Source organism: Ursus arctos, unplaced genomic scaffold (assembly GCF_023065955.2).
Source record: "Ursus arctos isolate Adak ecotype North America unplaced genomic scaffold, UrsArc2.0 scaffold_27, whole genome shotgun sequence".
Classification (NCBI taxonomy): domain Eukaryota; kingdom Metazoa; phylum Chordata; class Mammalia; order Carnivora; family Ursidae; genus Ursus; species Ursus arctos.
The window spans coordinates 11,440,322-11,461,860 of NW_026622952.1; the positions used below are offsets into that span (position 1 = coordinate 11,440,322).

General features: G+C 45.6%; 1 long non-coding RNA gene across 1 annotated transcript; it reads left to right on the forward strand.

Annotated features, from left to right (window-relative positions):
• Positions 1 to 1,068: 1,068 nt before the first annotated feature.
• LOC123001540 (uncharacterized) lies at positions 1,069 to 11,136 on the forward strand. Its single transcript, XR_006410525.3, has 3 exons — positions 1,069 to 1,452; positions 8,688 to 8,725; positions 10,192 to 11,136. It is a non-coding gene; the product is annotated as an uncharacterized LOC123001540 (long non-coding RNA).
• The last annotated feature ends 10,403 nt before the right edge of the window (positions 11,137 to 21,539 follow it).

Below are 21,539 nucleotides of genomic sequence, written 5' to 3' on the forward strand. Positions count from 1 at the left end.
TTGAAATATTATTTAGATATGGGAAATGACACGAGGAATGCCCATTACGCCATCTTAAGTGGAGAAAAAGGTTGAAATAATACAAATAGCATGATCTCAACAATGTAAAAAACTGCATAGAAAGTGGGGAATACATAAAAATGCTAATAGTTTCTCTGTGGGAGGGGTAGAATTATGAGATTAAGAATGATTCTACCCTTTACCCTAAACTGATCAGAGTTTTCCACATTTTATATGAGAATGAATTCCTTTTGCAATTAAGAAACAATCTTTTTAAAAAGCATAGACTGACTTGTGTAAGATGACCTCTCACAAGACTTGTTTTATTTTCCATTTGAGGCTGTTATCCTACATTTCATGAAGCTGTGTATTTTGACTCAGAAGAGACAGGGTCGTTTTCAGCAGCACTAGAAATTGGCTGTGAGGGCCATTTCCAGAGTTGTGGCTCACAAAAGGAGACCTGGCTTCCCAGGTGGAAGACCTGGGGTCTGGTTCAAGTCCAGGTTCAGGGGTCTGGAGAACCAGCTTCCCAATACCACAGGACAGCAGAGACGGGCAGGTGCAGGGCAGGTAGAATGCCTTAAGACCGAAGTGATTCTCACTTGAGAAAGAAAGGACCTTCAAAGAACCCTAGTGTTTGTTCTCAGAGGTGAACCTGTCAGCCCCCTCATTTCCTTCCAGGCGTTTACTGTGATGTAATTGACATAGGACATTGTGTAAGTTTGAAGTGCATAACATGTTGATTTGATACATTTCAATATTGCGAAATGATTGCCAGTCACCATGACATCAGCCAACACCTCCATCCCATCAAGCCCCCGCATGTTATAGATGAGAAAACCAAGTCTAAGGAGATTGAGTGACACTTAAGATCACACATCGAGTGACCAAGACTCCCAGCAACTAGTCCTGTTTGTTTCCACCGCTCAAGGCGGCCTGCCTAGCTTTGAAATAAATGTCTGGGTGCTTTAAATAGGCATCTGCAGTTTTTTACTAAAATGGAAACTGTGAGTCGCCACTGTTGCTCCACGCGATCCCAACAAGACGAGGATGCCAAGCGTGGCCGGTGCCAGGCAAAGGCACGCTCCTGCCACTCTCGGCCAATCTAGTTCTGAAATGGTTAGATTCCCGATGCCCCCTACCAGAATGGCAACAACTCCAGAGGTTGGCAGCGTGTCCAGGATCTGTGGGCGTAATCTGCTTTTCTGGAATTCATGAAGGTGAAAGGGAGAAGAGAGTCCAGAAAATGTGCCATTTTCAGAAACTTGGTTCAGTGCCCTGGTATAATGGGAATGCTCCTAGCCCACTTTATGGAAATTGCTCCACTCTGTCCTGGCGGTGAGAATAGACCACAAGGAGATGGCTGCCTCCGGAGACAGAGCAATGAGAAGTCGAGATCTATGATGATAGCAAGGAGCCCCAGTGAAGAGAACAAACATCAGACAAAGGCAGGTAATCCTATTAGGACGAAATGTTGAGTGTGGCAGAGAGGAAAATGGGCTGGGGATAGACTCTAGCTGAAGTCAAAGGCAAATCCCCTCTGACTGGTGGCAGAGAGGACCCACCTTACTCCTTCGAAGGAAGTGAAGGTGCCTTTAGCTTTCACACTCGGGACTGGTGGTCTCAACATCAGACTCTTGCACTTTCTGCTTTGAACCCTGCCCTGCGCTGTCTTGTTCCTGCCTGTGCCTGCTTTATTCTAGTTCTGTTAGTACCTGGGATCCCAGAGCAACCGTGCCAATGCCTGGAAGCGATGTCATGTTGGTGGAGAGAGCTACACAGGCATGCCAATGGTGACCAAAAGGATAAACAATCAGGGAGCAGGGGGTGGGGGGCAGTCTCTTCCAAGTTTTGAGGTACAGAGTAACCTAAAGGTGATAATAGAAGCCATCAACACTTTCAGCGGCCGCAGGGAAAATTTGCCAGTTACCTCTATGTTCTGTCTGAGGAATGGAAAGGAGCAGAGACACTCAGGATTGCAATCATATGAAAGAGTACTTGCAATAACACTCAACACTCAGGGATTTGAAGAGTTCATTAAAATAAAAAATATTAATTCAGTATTTATTAAGTGGCACACATTATACGGGCTACATGCTGGATAATTCAGCATCATATCAATAAAGATGGTATTTCTGCCCTCAGGGACTTTTGATCCAAAGAAAGTCAACAATTATCTGTAAGTGTGATGGGTGCCACAATGGGGAAGTACAATCTGCTCTGAGATCATATAACGATATATGTGTATTTGGTGAAGGGATCCAGATTAAATGAGATACTGTGCATAAAGTACTTAGCATGATCTCTGCCACACAGTAGGGCTCAATAAATTGTAGCTGTTATTTTTGTTATTACAAACATGTTTCAAGGGTCAACTTCCTTTTTGGACTTCTGAGCCAGGAAGGAAAGTCTATGATCTACATACCATTCATTCATTCATTTGTTCACTTAACAAACTTTTTAAATTTTTTTTAAAGATTTATTTATTTATTTGAGTGAGAGAGAGAGAGCAAGCACGTACGTACGTGTGTGCAAGTGGGGGGAGGGGCAGAGGGAGAGAATCTCCAGCAGACTCCATGCCTAGCGTGGACCCTGACTCCAGGCTCAATCCCATGATTCACGAGGTCATGACCTGAGCCCAAATTATGAGTCAGATGCTTAAGCAACTGAGCCACCACTTGACATACTTTTTAAAAGCTTATGAGTAAGGTGCTATATTCAGTAACAGAAAGACGAAAATAGATAAGAATCCTTACCCTCCAAGGGCTCAAATTCTACTAGGGAAGGACAAAAATAAAGAATTACAGAATGGTGCAATAAGAAAGATAGTATGTACCACAAAGACCAGTGAGTTCCATTCTGCCTCTTAGGGTCCAAAAAAGCCTACCCTAGATAAGGGAAGTTGGGCCTAGAAGAATTAGGAGTTGTTCTCCAGGCACCCTTGTTCTATAACCAGTTCTTTCCTGGGTGCAGGGACCTCGGCGAGATGATTTTTAATTTTGTGTTTCTATTTCCATATTTGATTTCTCCATTCAATCACCTATTGCATTGCAAAAAAAAAAAAAAAAAATGTTGGAAAGTTTTCATTGCCAGGCTGTAGCTACAGAATTTTTGGTCACAAGAACAAATTTAGAACAGACACGTTTCTTATAGAGGAGCTCACTTCCAAAGTACAAAGGGAATGGTCCATCTCCACAAGGACCATGACTCAGAAAACGTGAGGTTCGATCAAAGTCTCAAAGAATACTCCAATTATCTGTGTATCCAAGGTGAGCAACTTCTGTCTCCTGATCCTGTGACAGTCTTAACCATCAAATGGTAAGAGAGTGAGGCCATTTTCTAGGCTGTCATCCCCAGGCAGAGCCCTGTCCTCTCTGCACTTCCCTTCCCCGGGCACAGAGCCTCAGTGTCCTGAGGGCAGTTGGTTTAAAGTGTCCCACAAGGGGGTGGAGGAGAAAAGAGTGAACACGAGGAAAGTTTCAAAGTCCTTTTCAGAGAGCAGATGTGATGGCTTTGTTCCTTTAAGCCTGTCTGTGGCTGAGAGACTGAGGCCCTCCCCACTCTGAGGCCTCTTCTCTGCCAGGAGCTTGGGCCAAGTCAGAAGCAAAGCCCAGACTTGGCGAGTTGACTGATGGCCCAGAAGCATGAGCCATCTGATACCTTCGCATGGGTGCCTGCGTGGACCCCTCATGTAAAGAACACAGTAAGTGAGCCTGCCAGGCCCACGTCCATGGAGAGTTCTCTCGTCTCTGACCTTGTGGGTGACCCCATACAGCAGAAGGCAAACTAAGTTCCTGCTACCCTAACCCATGCAGCAACCTGCAGGAAAAGAGCCAAACTTGTCTCTTTCCCAACTCATGCATGAAACAAATGAGCAAACAAACACAATTCCAGCGAAATAGGAAAAAAAGGAACAACCTTGTTCCTAAAGGGAAGAAGGATGGTGAGGATAGCTATTCCCCGAGCATTTCACTCTCAGATTCTCTAATCTTGACCAAGTCTGTCCCAAAGCCCCCTGCCTTTCGCCCCAGGACCCATATATTCAGAGAGAAGCCCCACTCATCAGTAAAAAGAGACTAGATGGGTATTTATTTGTTTTAACTTGTAAGAATACTTGGCAGCCTAATCTAACTGGGAAGCTTCAGAAACCAATCAATTTGATATTTCATACGCTCACCCTGACCCAGAGAAAGAAGAACCCAGAAAAATCCGTTCTAAAAAGTCTTCTCTGCAAAAGGACATAGAATGTTTGGGGGATACGATGTCTCCACCATAAGATGTTCCAAAAGCCAGAAGCAATTAAAGTAGAGAAGGAGGGGACAATCCTAGGGAAAAAATCATATACCCAGACTCCTTTCAGGAAAGCCTTGGGTGGCGGCTGCAGCATGGAAAGTGAGGAGCATTCCTCTCTCTTTGTTCCTACCTGTGGCTGAATGGCTCCCAAGGAGTGAAGACTCAGAGAGATGAAAGTCTGCTTCTGGAAATTCCACACAAAGCCAGAAAAAGTGGAGGATCTAGGAAGGAGTTTCATCAGAATATTAACAGGGGTTCTCTCCACGTTGCAAGATTTTATGGATTTTCCCTTTCTTTTTATATTTTTCTTGTCTGTTTGAAATGTCTCCTTATGACAGAGCCAAACTGTGTGATAATCAGGAACAAAATAAAATACGTATGACCATGTCTTATGTCGCTTTCCAGAGACTTCAGTAAAATAAAAACAAAGGAATAAGTTCAAAACAGTCAAGGTAGTTGTAGGAGAGACCCCAACACATTTTCAGTAGAGGTGAAGAGAAGAAAAGCCCCTTGATGGATAATTGGATCCATGAAGCCATATTCCAAAATGGTGGCGAGTGTGGAGGGTGGGGTTGCAGAGATCGCAGAAATTGTCAGCAGATGAACCGGCCAGTTGGTGGCGCCCCACACTGGCCTCCTCCATCCCAGTTTGGAACGGGGAGGCAAACTCCAGGCAAAAATCAGAACTCCCTTTTCTACAGAGGTCGAATGTTCTTTCTGAGAATTAGGGCTTCTAGCTCTCTGTGTAACTACCCCCCGGCTTTTGATGTTCGAGAGCTTCCTATCCAGAATTCTCTTTCTGCTCACACCGAAGTGAAGCCTGCCCGTCAACCATCCCCACCAGACGGTGGCATGGCATTGGGACACCGATGGATGTAATGAAGGACTTCCATTTCACTTGAAGGCACAGCACACGCTTCATGATATTGGGCCCATAGTAAATTATCAGCTCAGGGCCTGCCTCAATATTTAGGGGAAGAATGGATTAATGTATTAATAATTTCAGTTTACATTAACATGAAGTTTATTGGTTTCCAACCTTGAGAATCAGCCTCACAGAAGACAGAAGACTTAAATATGTTTATAAAAAATGTAGTATGATCAACCTTGACGGTGTAAAAACAAATTCCAGATGTCAGAAAACGAGAAGGATACGGGGAGAAGAGTGGAACGGTCATACCTGAATCTAATTTAGCCAGGAATTGAGAGGCACTTTTCATGTAAATTGGTACAGCGATTACAGAAAATAGTATGGTGCTTCCTCAAAAAATTAAAAATAGAACTACTATATGATCCAGCAATCCCACTTTGGGATATACAGCCAAAGGAAACAAAATCACTATTTTGAAAAGTTATCTGTACTCTGTGTTCTTTGCAGTATTATTTATAATAGCAAAGACATAGAAATAACCTAAGTGTCTACTCACAGATGAATGGATAAAGAAAATGTAATATATATAATTGAATATTGAAGATTAATATTGACTATCATTCAGTCATTAAAAAAGGAAGGTAATCTGCCATTTGGGACAGCATCCATGAAACTTGAGAGCATTGTGTTAAATAAGTCAGAGAAAAACAAATACTACGTGGTCTCACTTACATGTAGAATCTTAAAAAAAAAATCTAAATTCTTAGAACTAGGGAGTAGAACGGTGAATGGTGGTTACTAGAGCTTGGTGAGTCAGGGAAATGACTAAATGTTGGTCCAAGGATACAGACTTTCAATTATAAGATGAATGAGTTCTGGGATCTAACATATAGCATGGTGACTGAAAGTTGCTAAGAGAGTAGATCTTAAATGTTCCCCGCACAGAAAGAAACTATATGAAGTGAAGAAGAACATGCGAAGTAATATTATGTAGTAATCATTTCCTACTATATATGTATACCAAATCGTCATGTTGTACACCTTAAATTTACACGGCTGTATGTCTATTATACCTCAATAAAGCTGGAAAAAAAGAGGTACTTTCTAAAGTTGATAGAATATAAAAATATATGTTTACATTATTACTCGAAGGTATAAAGGAAATGAATATAGAACAAAAATAATCATCAAAAACTGGGGAGAGGAGAAGAGGACAGGATAAAGTGTATTAAATCCTTCAAGTGATTAGACAATGTCCTAAATTAATAAGTCAAGAAGTAGTATATAAATTTAGAGTCAGGTTGGTAACCACCAGAATTAAGAGCAGAAAGCAGTCACTTCTGGAAACTAGGGTAAGCATTTAGAAGGGTAGGTGGCCAATTGTAGTTCCCATTGTAAGACCTGTCCCCTCCCTTCCTCCCTCTTTCTTTCTTTCTTTCTTTCTTTCTTTCTTTCTTTCTTTCTTTCTTTCTTTCTTTCTTTTTCCTTTCTTTCTTTCTTTCTTTCTTTCTTTCTTTCTTTCTTTCTTTCTTTCTTTCTTTCTCCCTTCCTTCCTTCCTCCCTCCCTCCCTTCTCTCCTTCCTTCCTTTTTCTTTCTTTCTTTCTTTCTTTCTTTCTTTCTTTCTTTCTTTCTTTCTCTCTCTTTCTTTCTCCTTTTCTCTTCTTTTTTTTTTTTTTAGTGTTCATAATAAACATTAGTAGGTAAATGAGAGGGGAAAGAAAGAACAGAACGAAAGAGGGGTGAGAAGGGGGGGAGGGAAGGGGAGAAAGAGAGAGAGAAGAAAACGCCAAATGCTATCAGGAGGTTACCTCTCACTCTATCTTAGTACTGATGCTCTGTTAATACAAGCCAGCACAGGTGTCAGATGGTATAAAATCAGTCTGATGGTTTGGTTGGCTTCCCCATCTTCTGGAAAGAATTTGAGTCTCTGACAGTCACTGCCTTAGAGTTGAGACAAAAGGTGCTGCAGGCCCCAAGTCCAATGAGGCCTTGTGCCCCGGATAGGCTCACTGCCTCTACTGTTTGGTCATTGACGGCCAGCCTCTCCTTGACCCTGACTCTTACAAACTCACCTTGCTTGGACCGAGGACTCTGCTTGGGCCTTTAGCTTCTGGGTTTTGTTTACCCTTAGACCAGGCTCTTCATCCTGGCCTTGTCTCTCTTCATCTGGCCTCCAATCCAGTCAACCCAAGGTTAATCTGTGGCCTCCAGACCCAATGAGCATAAGAGAATAGAGCATTCTTATTTAGTATGGAGGACTCAGGAGATGGGAGACCCAAGAAAGCTCCCTAGCAAGGAAGGCTGTGCACTGGAGCCAAGAATCATGCAGTGGTTAGTAGATACAGTGTAGGCTTTGAGGCTGAACTGGGCTGCTCCAGTCCTGGATCTGCTGCTGACTGTATCACCTTGGCCAGAAAACTTGGCTTCTCTGAGCTTCTCTTCCTTATCTGTAAAGTGGGGATAATATCATCGCTGGCATGCACAGTTTCATTGAGAGGACCAAATGAGACCTCGTGTATTAAAGGACTAAGCACACTGCTGATTTGCTGTAGTGCATGACATTAGATCCTCTCCCACCTCCATTTCTCCTATCTTTCTGCTTCTCTTTCTCTATCTTATATACAGGTGGACACAAAGCGAAAACCAAAGAAATGCTCTGCAGAGGTCACATCTAGGTTAGGTAAAGCTGGGACAGATCGTAATTCCGTGCTTTGCTGGGAGTCTCTATGACAGCCCGCTGCTCACTGCCCTTGGGAAAAAGTCCCTTTTCCAGGCAGATTGCCTCTAGAGGAGACATCTGAGGCTACAAGATCCATTAGGAGACTTTGGGTCATAACATTTTTAAATTTTAGAATTGGCAAGACCTTAGAGTCATCCAGTCAACAGCCATCATGTATGGGGAAGTAACTTTAGACCCAGAGAAGTTGCCTAGTTCAATATCACACGCCAGCTAGACTGAATTCCCACTCACTGCTCTTCTGAAAAGAAAGATACTCTGAGAAAGCTGTGTTTCTGTGTCAAAAGAACATTAAGTTGTGCAATAAAATGTGGTCGAAAGTGTGACCAGTATGGAAAAGATGAATGATTGAAAAGCTCTAAACTAGAAAGAGGACATGCATTTTTAGAGCATATTTTTAAAAATGTGAATACATTAAATGCTGTAATTAAATGCCATAAATTAAATTCTTTCTTTCTTTCTTTCTTTCTTTCTTTCTTTCTTTGGTGAGTCAGGGAAATGAATTTGAGGAATTCATTAAAGGAAAATTTTGCCCGGGCACCAAAAAAGAAAGATAGGAGACAGATAACAGATGAATTTAGGTAGTGAGTTTATTAAACAGTATCTATTAAATGCAACAGACATAATATAACCCAAACAAAAACAACCAGAAATCCCGTTGCTTAGTGCTTTAAAAGTATGGCTAAAAATTTACAGCAAAAGTTATGTAAGGAAGTTAAATAATTTCTAGAGTTTTATTGTATCTGGTGAGTTTTGTATGTTAATATACATATATTTTTTTTCAGGAACTTGATTAGGATTCGCGGGCTGGAAGACCATTTGGGTATGATAGCATTATGATAACTATAATGATCAGGAAAAGACATATTTTAGGGTGCCAAGATAGTCTTGATAGTTTGAATGTAGACTGGTCATTATTAGTCAACATGGTTACGGGCCGTGATCTGTGATCAGGTGTTGATGTCAGACTTTTTTTTTTTTAAAGATTTTATTTATTTATTCGACAGAGATAGAGACAGCCAGCGAGAGAGGGAACACAAGCAGGGGGAGTGGGAGAGGAAGAAGCAGGCTCATAGTGGAGGAGCCTGATGTGGGGCTCGATCCCAGGACGCTGGGATCACGCCCTGAGCCGAAGGCAGATGCTTAACCACTGTGCCACCCAGGCGCCCCCTGATGTCAGACTTTTAATGAAACTTAGTAAGGCAACATTTATAAGGATATAGAACTTATGTCTATTCATTACTTAATCACCAGCAATTCCTTAGTAGTAAAAGGTTAGGCCTGGAAACTGTCAGGGGTGTAATAATTAATACCAGCAATTAATACCAGCTTCTGTGGCCTGAGCTGCTGGTCGTACCATCACTTGTGTAACCCTCTTCAAGCACCGATACCATATTCTGCTGTGTTTCATGGAGTTTGGGTGGATCACTCAAGGTGGTTTTGAGTTAGGAAGGGTTTTTGGAGTGGTTGAAAGAAACTGACTTGTTCATGTGACCCAAGGAAAACTCTCTACACCAACCCACCTAAAAACAAGACCATTGAAACACGTGGCATCTTTCTCTTCAAGACTGTCCATGAATATAGTATAGATACTATACACTGTAGTTTAAAAATGTAAGTTTCAATTCACTCATTGATAAAGGAATCACCTCTAAGAAACTCACTTTGTGGGGAATTATCTGGTTCACTCAACTACACTGGAATATGGTTTCCAGAAATGAAAGCAATAGTCTGAACTTCATTCTCAAACTTGGAGATTTGAAGACTACGCTCCAAAAAGTGTATTTCAAGCTTAGTGAGAATGAAGGAACTCTGTTGAGTTTGCTTTTCTCAATTAATCCTAACAGGATAAAGAACGCACTATAGGCTGACATTATTGAATTTGTAGGACAAAGTAGTACTACAAACTAAACATGGCAATATTGAAGTACCAGAATTTCCACTGTGAGAATATTCTATTCATGTTCAGAGCACAAAGGAGAGGACTAGACATGGGCATTTTGGTACAGAAGAAAAGGTGTCAGATACCCAGGTTTATATTAAAGAAGAAATGATTTATAAAAAGAAAGTTTTGCTTAATTATTAAATACTGCTGGCTCTCAATTTGCATTTTTAGATAAATTAAGATTTCGATTTTTATATAAATTTACATCTTCATATAAAATAGAATCAGTATTACACATATTTATGTATAACCCGCAGCCATTAAACTTCAATCAAAAATAAAGCCCGTGTACTAATTTTTCTTAAATCCACCTCACTCATTTCTGTGACTTTCCTGCTGTGTAGGTGGGCGTCTTTCAACCCCTAGCCTGGGGATCCCTGAGCCTGAGGGAAGACCGGCTTCTGCACAGCCTGTGGCTGATGCAAGAGTTTAAACATCCGAGTTCAGAAGCAGAAACGCAGGGCATTGCCACTGCACGGGCAAGTGTCTGTGGACTGTGCCACCGGAAGCTACGTCTGTAGTACCGGGTGCCACGGACATTCAGAGCTTGGAACTGACTACTGACACTCTCAGCTCTCCCTGTGCCTGGCCTCAAAATCGGGACTGAGCATCAGCACCTCTGGACTGCGCTAGCCCTGAGCCACAGGAACGCTTTTTGAATGAGAAATGGAGGCTCTCAAGAGGGAGATACTGGACTTCCTATTAACAGGACAAGTTGGGGCCTCAGTGATTGATCGACACAATAAAAGATAGATTAATTTATATTTTTGTTTTTAGCACACCTCAGTAATGGGATTGGATTAACTCTTGATTTGTGGATGCTGCCATCGTTGGCCCATGCCTGGTTTCTTTTAGTGTCCGGCTGGATGCGTTTATTTAATTATTGAGCGCTCTGGAAGCATTCATTCTCCAAGTTCCATATCGAAAAAGACTAAGCACCACAACGAGCCCTACTCGTACGGGAAGTAAGAGAAGGGCGAGCAGGCAGGACAACCAGCATTTACGGAGCATCTCCCGCTTGCCAGGCGCTGCAAGGGGCCCTTTGCAAACATTTTCTATGTAATTCTCCCAAGAAGTCCCTGGCAATCCAAGGCAGACCAATGGCAGTTCATCCCTTCTCCCCGTGGCCCTTTCCCACAACTGTAAACTGACCGGCCAGAAATAGAATCCCTGTGAATGACAAGACCATTTCAGTGCAGTATTCTCAGATGGCTGGGGGGTTTGGTGTTGGGTAGTTTTCAATTTTCACAGCTGAACTGTAAAATCTCATTAAAACAGGCTTTTGTCGCTATTTGCTGAGTTTCAATCAGCCATGAGTCAGCAAATAAGCAGACACAGCAGGTTGCCTCTCTTGGCAGGTTGAATAAGGGACCCACAAAGTACACGACTGAGAAAGAAAAATGAGGTTTCCGAGCTAAAGCACGTGAGCCCCTTTGTAAGGATTGTCTTCCGTAAATCCTAGCTGATCTTTATATGAGAACGACTTCGAACGAAAAAAGAAGGCTCTTTCTTCTTCCCCCTCGCTGACAGTGTTTGCATTGGCAGAGTATCGGATGGGTGGATTGCTAACAAGTTTGGAAACGTCTGTTAGTGTCTGATGCAACCGATGTCCTGAAGAACATTATTATTATTATTATTATTTTTTAATGTTCTGGACTAGAAGAAATCTCTCTTCGATTTTGAGCTGCCCTTAGGCCCCGAGCTAGCCCTTACCTAGGGTTTTGAAAGATTCTCTTAACAGCTGGCTGGAAGAACTATGAGGAAATAAGTCCAGTGGCTCCATATAAATTGCATGTCTGCTCTGGACAAGGGACTGTGCTTGGTGCTGCTGAGTCAGACAGGGCCCGTCCCTCAAGTGGCTCTCAGGCCCCTGCTGGAAGGAGGGCAGGGCTCTGAACACTGGAATCCAAGGGCGAAAGAAAGAAGGGTCAGTAGAAGTGCAAGGCAGGGACGAGTCGTGAGAAAGGAGCTGATGGTCAGATACATCCAGAGCTAGACGTGCAAAGGCACCTCTGCGACCTCAAGGAGGGAGGACAGGTGTCACTGGGGTGCAGATGGAAGACGGCGACTGGCACAAGGAGGCAGGGAGAAGGTTCTCTTAGGTCAGAGGCACTGTGGAAAGGGGAAATAGGAGGACATCTCAAAGCCAGATACAAGGAGAGCAAGATGTCACCCCTGCTGGACCCCTCAGGGCTACGGCCTCCCCCTGACCTTGACCCCCTTCCTTTGCAACTTCATCAGCATCCTCCGAGCTCCCAGGCTCCCACGGCCTCCACAGGAGCCCACTTCTGCCTGTCTTCCTCCTTTCCCCCTCTCTCTTCTCCTTCCCTAGCGGCCAGCTCTCTGCACAGTAAGGACTACCTTCCTAAATGACCGAAATGGTTACATTAGTAATGACCCAACCGATTTGCTTCTTAGGGGCCCGTCTCCAAGGGCGGCACTCTGTCACGCCACAGCAGGCTGGTAGGAAGACACCTGAGGACTTGGAATTGCCAGTTCTTAGAAGAGCCCCTCATGGTGCCCAGTGCAGCCTCCTACCGTTTGCACGGAAACTTCCCAAATCACCCCCGACAGGCGGACAGGCCTGTGCCATGGCAGCTGCCAGTCCCTCCTGCCTGCAGGTGACGCAGACACCAGCCTTACGTGGGGTCTTTATTTCAGGTCCCTACCTCGGTATCATTCAAGAGGATTAAGATCTGACTCAAGGAGGGCACAAAGCCCCTCTTCAGTCCTGGGGCCGCAGCTGGCGGAGGGGGGTGTCCCCGGGTCCGGGAGACCTTGCCCAGGCGGCGGGGAGAACAAGCCGCTACTCAGCTGGCTGGCTGTTTACATCAGGGCCGCGGGCGCTCCCCACCAGCTGCCGCTGCCCCCGGACCTTGGCGGGAGGCTGCTGACAGCCGTGGGTGGATAAAGCGGGCATTCACCGCCTGCAGCTGCTCCCGGCCGCGCATGCTCACGGGGCAGGGGGAGAGCACCAAGTGGGAATGCAGAGGGCGGGGAGTGGGGGGGATGCGGCCCCTGGGTGCCTGTGGCCGGCCACTACAGGGCGCCCGGCAGCCCGGCTCGGAGCAGCGCCCAGGCATCGGCTGGATGGAAGGTGGATTTTCTTGCCGGACCTAAGTCTCTAATGAGGCTAGTTAAACATTTCTGGCATTTCCAAATATTCTTGATTTTCTCCCTCTGAGCTGCCTGCTAAGAAACGGTGGACAGACCCAATACCCTCGAATCAAAGGATGCAGTTCAACTTTTTTTTTTTTTTTTTTTTTTTTTTTTTGCCCTGTGAAGATGAGCTGGGTCAGTGATTCTGGGATGTACTGATAAGAGAGTCCCGGATGGGGAAGACCTCCGGTTCCCAGCCTTATGACCCTGGCCGTGACCCTGGAGCAGTTACGTAAGTGTTCCGGGCTTCTGTGTCCTCACCTTTAAAATGGACATCATAACAACCGTCCTACCAGCCTCACGGGGCGGCAGTAAGGATGAAATGACAAAAAAAACAAAAAAAAACCACACAACAAAACCCGCATAAATCATTTTATACACAGGAGACCAATAAGGCCTCGAGATCTGGGGTGGGCAAGCGTGCCCACAAAGGGCCCCCCAGTAAATTCTTCAGGCTTTGTGTGTCACATAAGGTCTCCATTATTTTTTCTTCTCCGTGGATTTTTTTGCAGCCCTTTAAAAATGTAAAAAGCATCTCAGCTCACGGGTTGCACAAAAACACACCCTGGGCAGGATTTGGAGCACAGGCGATAACCTGCCAACCTCTGCTCCAGAGAGAGCACAGGTGAGGGCCGGAGGTGGGGTCAGCCCTCCAGGGGCTCTGATACAGGTAAATATAAAATAAGCATTAATAAATAAATGAGATATCAGTAGTATATGACTATAAATAAATATGCATATCCATTGTCTTTCTTGGGGCCTCCACTAGTGAAATTCCTTGAATCCCAGCCCTAAGGCGAACTTGTTCAAGAACTGCTAGAATCTCTTGCTGTTGACGGAGGTCTTCCTTGCCTAGACCGGAGCATCCATGGTGACTTGCTTAGTAGCCTTAAACCGGAGGCTGGCCTTCAGCCTCAACTTGGCCTAAGAGGTTCGCTGGGCCCTTGTCCTAACGAAACCCCGTGCAGACCATCCTGCCTGTTGAGCCAGTGCTGCCCGGGCATAGCTCCTGCAGGAAAAACGGGGTGAAGGACTTTATCTGGGGGCAACTACTACCCACATAAGAAGCAGCTCATGTTGCTTCTGACAATTGGCACACACCAGGACTTTGTTGACAACGCATTTTGAAGTTGTGTCATTCTTTCTCCTGTAATACCCTAATGAGCTCAGCTGACGTCATCACTCCCATTTGCAAAGAGGAGAATATTTAAACATAGTACTCGAGGCACTATAGTCAACTTTCATGATTCGGTGGAGCGAGGGTTTCTCGTTCCTTCTGCCTCTGATGAAGTGTCAGGTCCGCGCCTCCCCGTGCCTGTCCCTTTCCTCTTTCCTTATCCTCATTCCTTGTTTGAAGACATTAGCAAAGCTGCAGAATGCAGCCTGGATGAGAACGCAGAGAGCAGAGACTGTTTGCTTCATTCTCTTCCCTTCTCAAGAATTTCCAGATTAAGACAGTAGATCAGTATCATTCTCTAGCCCAGAGGAATGACAGCGCCCCGATTGCAGATACACCCATAGAAGGAAGAGGCAGGGCTGGCCTGAGACACCTTGCTTCCGTTGGTCCTCTGTGGATATAGGAGAAAGTAGGCGTGACACTTTGGAACCAGTTTCAGAGATAGCAAGCATCTCGTACCTTCTTTTGACAGAAGGGGACATGGAGAGCCAGAAAGGGTGTGAGCTTTTCAAGAACAGGACTGGTGCTCAGAGCTAAGACCAGCTCTGCTGTCTCTGACTCTGTTCCAGTCCGTTGTCTACTACGCTCTGTCGTCTCCCAGAGTGTCAGCTGCCCTGATTATCACAGCCCCACAAAGCCACACCTCATGTGTGTCGTCTCAGTTTCATGACCTCGGGAAGTCTTTTTCCACTTCAGATGAGGATCGCTACCATTTTTAATCCAATACCATGTTTTCCCTCTGAATGATTTTTTCATTTTGTTAGCACATAGGGCCAAAAGTTCAACATTATTATTTTCTCAGTTCACAGAGTAAAGCTCTTCTCCGCAAAGGAAAGTTCTAGGCTTTGAACGCAGACCATTGCAAACATAGACCGAGGATCTTATAAATGCCTGCCCCTGGTCACAAGAGGGAAAGTGTAGATGGCTCAGGATGAATCTGGCATCCCCCTGGGCAGAACAACCCAAGGTGCCCGTGGTAGAGATGGCAGTCCTCTGCACTGTTTTCAGGGGTGAGGGAACATACTCTGAAAGTGAAAAGTTAGCCGATGAGTAGCACATACAGGGACTAGAAGGGAAGGCATGCCACACCTGCCCTGAGAAGCAGCTGACTTCCTTCTTCCTCCTTCATATTCCATTATTCCTGTAGAGAAGATAAGTAAAAACACATTTGAGGGGAATGCAGTTTGTCAAAACATCTCACAACTCCCACTAACTTCAGGGTAAAATCCAAACTTACTGGTACGGTAGACAAGGTCTTCCACGATTTGACCTCAACCTTCCTTTTCAATCCCGTCTTCTTTCCCCACCAACCTCTGAGAACTTCTCGTCACTTTTCAAATATACCATCTTCTTTTTTTACCCTTTTGGTTTTGCCTATGTTCTTCCCTGTGCCTGGAAGGCCTTTTTCCCTTTCTGTGACACGATGAACTTCAACTCATCCTTCAAGACCCAGCTCAAATGGTCCTTGTGAAGCCTTTCCTGACTTTCCCAGGCAGTAATTTCTTTTCTCTCTCCTCCATTAAGGTTTTGTGCAAACTTCCATGATGATCCATATGCCTCTTGAAGAGTTATTTATTCATGTATTGATCTCCTCCATTAGTCTGTGAGCTCCTGGTCTGTAGGAGCCGTGACTACTTATTTTACCCTCTGAGCCTAGCCCCGGGCCTGGCCATCAGAGTCTCTAAGAAATGTTGAGTGAGTGAATAAATGACCTGGAGCTAAGTCTCATAAGGCTTTGGCAGACCACCCAGCACACTGATTCAATCTCAGCTCTTCTTAGTGGTGTCCACTATGGGATGCTCCATAGGACCCACTGGGGTAGAAAATACTAGAACCCCTGTGGATATTTATGTCTGCCAGAAATTAACAACGAAAGGAAGCTTTTCTAATATTCCCTATGGATTGTTAGTAGCACATGTATTTAATTTATAAATAAATATATACATTAAGAATAGGGTATGCATTGAAAGCACTGGAGGCCACTCTTTTAAGCAATGGGAGGTCACTGAAAAATGTGAAACAGGGACAAGCATGAAAAACACCAGTGTGTAGGAGAATTGATCTTATAGCCTGAAGGGAGGGAGAGCCACCAATCGATATGAAAAGCGGGACAGTGGTCCCCACACAAGAGATAAGAAGAGAGTAGACGGGAGTAGGGGCTGTAGAAATAAGGAAAAAAGGGAGGGCATGCTACCGTATTACTGTCATCTCCATTATTATCACATCAGCGGGACCGGGGTGACATATCAGCTAACAGTAAGCAGGAAGAGTCAGAGCCCCACAGAGACCCTAACATTGTGGTTATAACCTGAGGGAGCAGGTGGAACTTGAAGGTGAAGATAGAATACTTGGCCCCAGGCTTAGATTCTATAAAGTGACACTTAGAAAAAAAAAAGAAAAGAAAAGAATGTCTCCACTTGTTTGAAGGGGCAACAAATAAGCCCCCCCCCCCATCAGGCCTGTGCAACCCCAGATGGGGCTTCTCAACGGACTATTTATAGCCTCAGGCGGTTGCAGCAACGTTGCACAATTGCTGTGCAGGACGCCCGTCTGAGCCACCGCTGGGTGAGTGACCGACTTTTGGCTGCTTCCTGTTGGCTTAGGAAAGAGCAGAAGAAGGTGGGTTTGTTTGTTCGTTGAGCAAACGTGCTGTTGCCGTGCCTCTGACTGTCTCCCTTCAAACATTAACCACCTCTTAAAACATTTGTGTTTCATGCCCAAGGCCAAGAGGGTCCCCCAAAAAAAGGAGAGGAGGAGAGGGTAGGGGAAGAGATGGGAGGGAGGGGAAGTTTCCCTATATCAAGAATTTGTTCATTCCACAAACATTGGAGAAGTGTCCACGGTGACCATGCACCACCCAAGGCCCAGGGTTTGAGAGCTGAGTGGACTCAGCTACTCAGCGACTCAGAGGCTAGCAGAGGAGACAGAGAAGAAAACACAAAGGAAGAGAAGGGATAAACCCTGTGCTGTCACTGGGCCTTTCTACCCTGCAACTCCACATACCAAAGAAAGTTGCAGGGGAAAGAGGGAGGAGGCCATGAGAGACCAGCCAGTTTCCAGGCTCTTTGTCCCCAGGGCAGTGGTTCTCAAACTTTAGTGCACAGAAAGTGCCCTGGGAGAGTTGTTTGAAAGGCAGCTTCTGGTTCAGCAGATCGGCTTCAGTGGGTCTGGGGGGCGGGGGGGGGGGGGGGGGGGGGGGGGCAGGGCTCTGCATGAGCGCAGCTCCCTGAGGGAATTCGGATTTAGGTGGTCCGTGACCACTAGGGGACGCTGCCCTTCCAGAGCAAAAGCCTGGGTCTGGAGCTGCCCACCAGGAAGCTAGTCCACCAGAGGCTGATGGAAGAAACTGGAAGAAGGAAGAAAGAGGGACCATTCGAGACCATTAACAGCAGACAATGGGGAGAAAGAGGAAATCTGGTATGTGGGGGAGAGAAAAGGAGTGCCTCTGTAAGGAGAAGCGAGGGGATATGAGCGGGGCCTGGGGCCGCACAGGTGACTGGGGACCATGATTGTTGGTCTTTGTCCCGGGAACTCGATGACTTATCTAAGCAAGCCCAGAGTGTTGAGCAGAGCCTTGGGCGTGAAGAGCGCCTGTGGACCCAGCCTTTATTTTGTCTTTCTTCTGGATGCCCGTTTATGTGCACCGGGTGGGACTGGGAATTGCCATGGGCCAGGGAACGGGACACTGCTCTAGGGAAGATGCACTCACTTGACCCTGTCTGCTGTGACTTCCCTGGCTCTGGGCAGCTCGTGCAGCTGCACCCACCCTCACAGGCCGCCATCTAGTCTACCCCAGAGCAGAGTCCAGCTGGCGATCTGGGAAGGCTGCAATGAACCAGCCGCCATGAGGATTGCACTCTGATGGCCACCGGCCATTTTCCCCAGTGGTCTACAGATCTCACTCCTCATCCCCATGGTGTCGAGATTGTTCTCTTACTTGAACCAGTTCTAGGCTGACATCAGAGCCCTTGGGGTGTGGTTGATCTGACCCTAGCGCCATTTGCTTCTTCCGCAGCATCAGGTAGGAAGCTCCTGTTTATCCTGGCACCGTGCCGGAAGCCAGCTTTCCCTCACCCATCTCCCAAGGGATGTCTCCTTCCTCATCCTTCAAGCTCCTGCTCTGGTGCCATCTTCCTGCGACCTTCCTTAACTGTCCCCTTTCCCATGGGAAGACCTAATCACAGGGACTCTGTTCAGGTGTGTCATACCCATTTGACTACAAGTTCTGGGGATCGAGTCTCAAAGGTGACACTAGAGCAAATGGTCAGGAATTCAGGCTGACCTGAACCAGACACTCAGCACTGCCACCTACCTGGGTGACCTTGGGCAAGTTACTCCATTGTCCTAAGTCTTGGTTTCCTTACCTATAAAATGGGCAGGGAGCGCCCGGCTGGCTTAGTCAGTAGAGCTTGTGACTCTGATCTCAGGGTTATGAGTTCAAGCCCCATGTTGGGTGTGGAGCCTACATTAAAAAAAATAATAATAAAGTAAAATAAAATGGGCAAACAATCGTACTTACTCTTGAGGTTAAATAAGCTAATACTTGGCCCAGCGCCTGGACCACCCGCAATAAATGTCACTCTTTCATTGTTCCTATTTATATCCTTACTTTTAATGTAATCCCCACGGACTTAGTACCGAGTGGGTGTTTAATGATGTTTATTGAATTAACAGTTAAGATATGTGTCCTTGTCACTGGATCTGTTGATGAGTACGTTTTAAGGAGTGGGCAACTCAGTATTTTTCCATAATTCTTCAATATTTGGTGGTGTTTCCTCCTGCACAAGGATTGGTTTCAAGTGGAATTATCTCAGTAAGTTCAGACGGGCTCTCCCACCCACTCTTCTTCTTTTGTGTCTGTTGCTTCAGCCCGTTCCTCGTACTTCTGTTCCCGTCCTCGCATTTGCTGTCCTGCTTCTAAAGGAAGAAATCAGAAAATGATGCCTATCTAAAAGTGCTTTCGACCGCGCCTAGTTCTCCAGAGGAAAGTAGCTTCAGACTTCCATTCAATCTGTTAGAGATGTTCGAATTCCACTTCTCCCACTGTTGATTTCCACCTTGTGCGATGAGACAGGAAGAGCTAAATGAACGCTGAAGTCCTTTTTAATTGCAGTCACCTGTGGTCTCCTTTTGTGCACAGCTGGATTTTTAGGCTTAAAAAAGGGAAAGCAATTTTTGTAAACAAACATCATGTAATGACTGGTTCTGACTCCCTCGTATGGATCATCTCAGAAAGAAAGCAAAAATCTTTACTGCTTGCCCTGTTTTCTACTTGTCTTTGCTACTGGCCTGGAATTACCAGGGGCTGTTTGCATGGCTGAGCGAAATGTCTGGACACTTGGTGGAGGTCCCTGGGAGTTCAGGAATTCTTAGGAGAGCTAGCAAGGGTGGACTGAGCTCAGAATGAACCAAGCTATTCCTAGAGATCTTAATCAAATAATCAAAGGTTAAGATGAAGAGGAAACATCATAAAAGTTAGGTGAAAAGCTGGTAACAAAGAATTTGCTAGCTTTCTTTCCTCTCTGGGAGAAGCTATGAGTCCCATCTAGCCTGTGGGGGCTGAAGGTGGGCAATGTGTTCAGCCTGCCACCCAGTCCACCCCACCCTTCCAAGTGGTCCCTGAGCCCAGGAGAGGCCCTGAGGGTGTGGGAGGAACCCCATCCCCTCCTCCGGCAGAGGCGCCTGGGTACAGTCCTTTGTCTTGTCTCTTCCTCCCTCTTCCCATCCAGGGTGGCCCACTTGGAATGCATTCTTCCTCTGGGCCATGTTTCTCATCCTCTCTTAATCCATTCTGCTTTTGAAAAGCATTTTTAAAAATCTCATATATACCTCTCCCCACCCCCACCCCCGAGGTTTTATCATAGGCACCACTGGGCCCAAGCCTGTCCTACACCCCACCCACTTGGTGTGGTCAGTGCCAGCGTTGGTTCCTCCTTCCCACCACGCTCCATCGGTTGCTGGCAAACTTTCAAATCCAGACATCGTGCAGTCACATACAGTGTGTAAATGAATCATCCATTCATGAGTGTTTCTTAAGTATCGTCTACGTGCCATTAAGCACTGTGCCAGCCCAGGGGCTCCCATGATGCATGAAACGAAAGCCCTTCCAGCATTCAGGAAGCACCAGAAAGCTACATGGACAATTTCAAACTGCGCTATCTAAAACTACGTACAGAGTCCTGTGGGACCCGGAGAAAGAAGCCACTAGCTCTGCCTCGGGGTGGTAGGGCGGATTTTGCAGGCGAAGGAAGGAAAGACGGCCAGGAACAGAGCGCAGACTGAGTGTGTCGAGGGGCAGGATTTGGAGGAAGCATGGCTTATTAGGGAAATGGCAGGTGGTTGGCGGGGGTGGGGAACGGGAACACAATGCTGGAAAGTGATCGGCCGTGATGTCGGGAAGCGCGGTTGCTGTCAGATGGGAAGGCAAGTTGAGGCATTTGGTCTTGATCCTGTTGGCAATGGAATGATAATCAGATAACTCGGCAAGGCACTGAAAAATAATATGAATTTTGGTCTTCCAATGTAAAACTACCGGTTTAGACAGCATCCTAGGGGTAGTCAAGAAATTAGAGGTCAAACTTGAGAAGGAATCAGTGGGAGAAACGCCTCCAAAGCAGCTGGGGCGGGGAGAGGGGACTCTTGACCAGCGAAGTTGCAGTGGAAAGTAGGGATCTAATCATCCTAAAGCTTTAGCTTACTGATTTAAACTGCCCCTGCACCAAACTTGGTTTTGCTGTGCTTCTAGACAGAATCAGCTCAGCTTCCTGCATGACACCGCGATATTACAGCGAGAGATGGTAAGTAAGAGGATTTCTGTGAAAGTGCTTGCAACATACAGGATGTTCTACGGAAACATTGGTAATGAGGATTGCAGTTTTCCATATAACTACTCAGATAACCTCCTCGGAGAAGGCTGTTTTCTTCAATATGAGGGGCAAAGTGAAACAGAGCACAGTGAGAGAGGATGGGCCCAGCCAATCAGATCATCCAAATCAAATTTGTGACCATTAATATTGTGCTTGTTATTTAGAATAATAACCTGAAGGCAGCAAAAAATAAAGCATGTTTTGTTGGTCTCCAGCTTTTGGACATGTTCCCTGGGGTTAATTAAACTGGCTTCTTTAAAAGCAGGACTTCTCAGAGCCTTGAATATGCAAATGAGCATTGTGAATTCAAATCAGGTTTTATATCCAGTGTCCCTCAAGTTGATTTGACTACCAAACCCTCTCCTACTACTTCCTGGTCCATACTGTCTGGAGGCCTTTGAAGACCCTCAAGAAGTATTAGAGTCCACTCTCAGTCAGTCTACATTTCTAGAGGAAAACACCAATTTCTAGGGGAAGTTGGAGGTAGCCT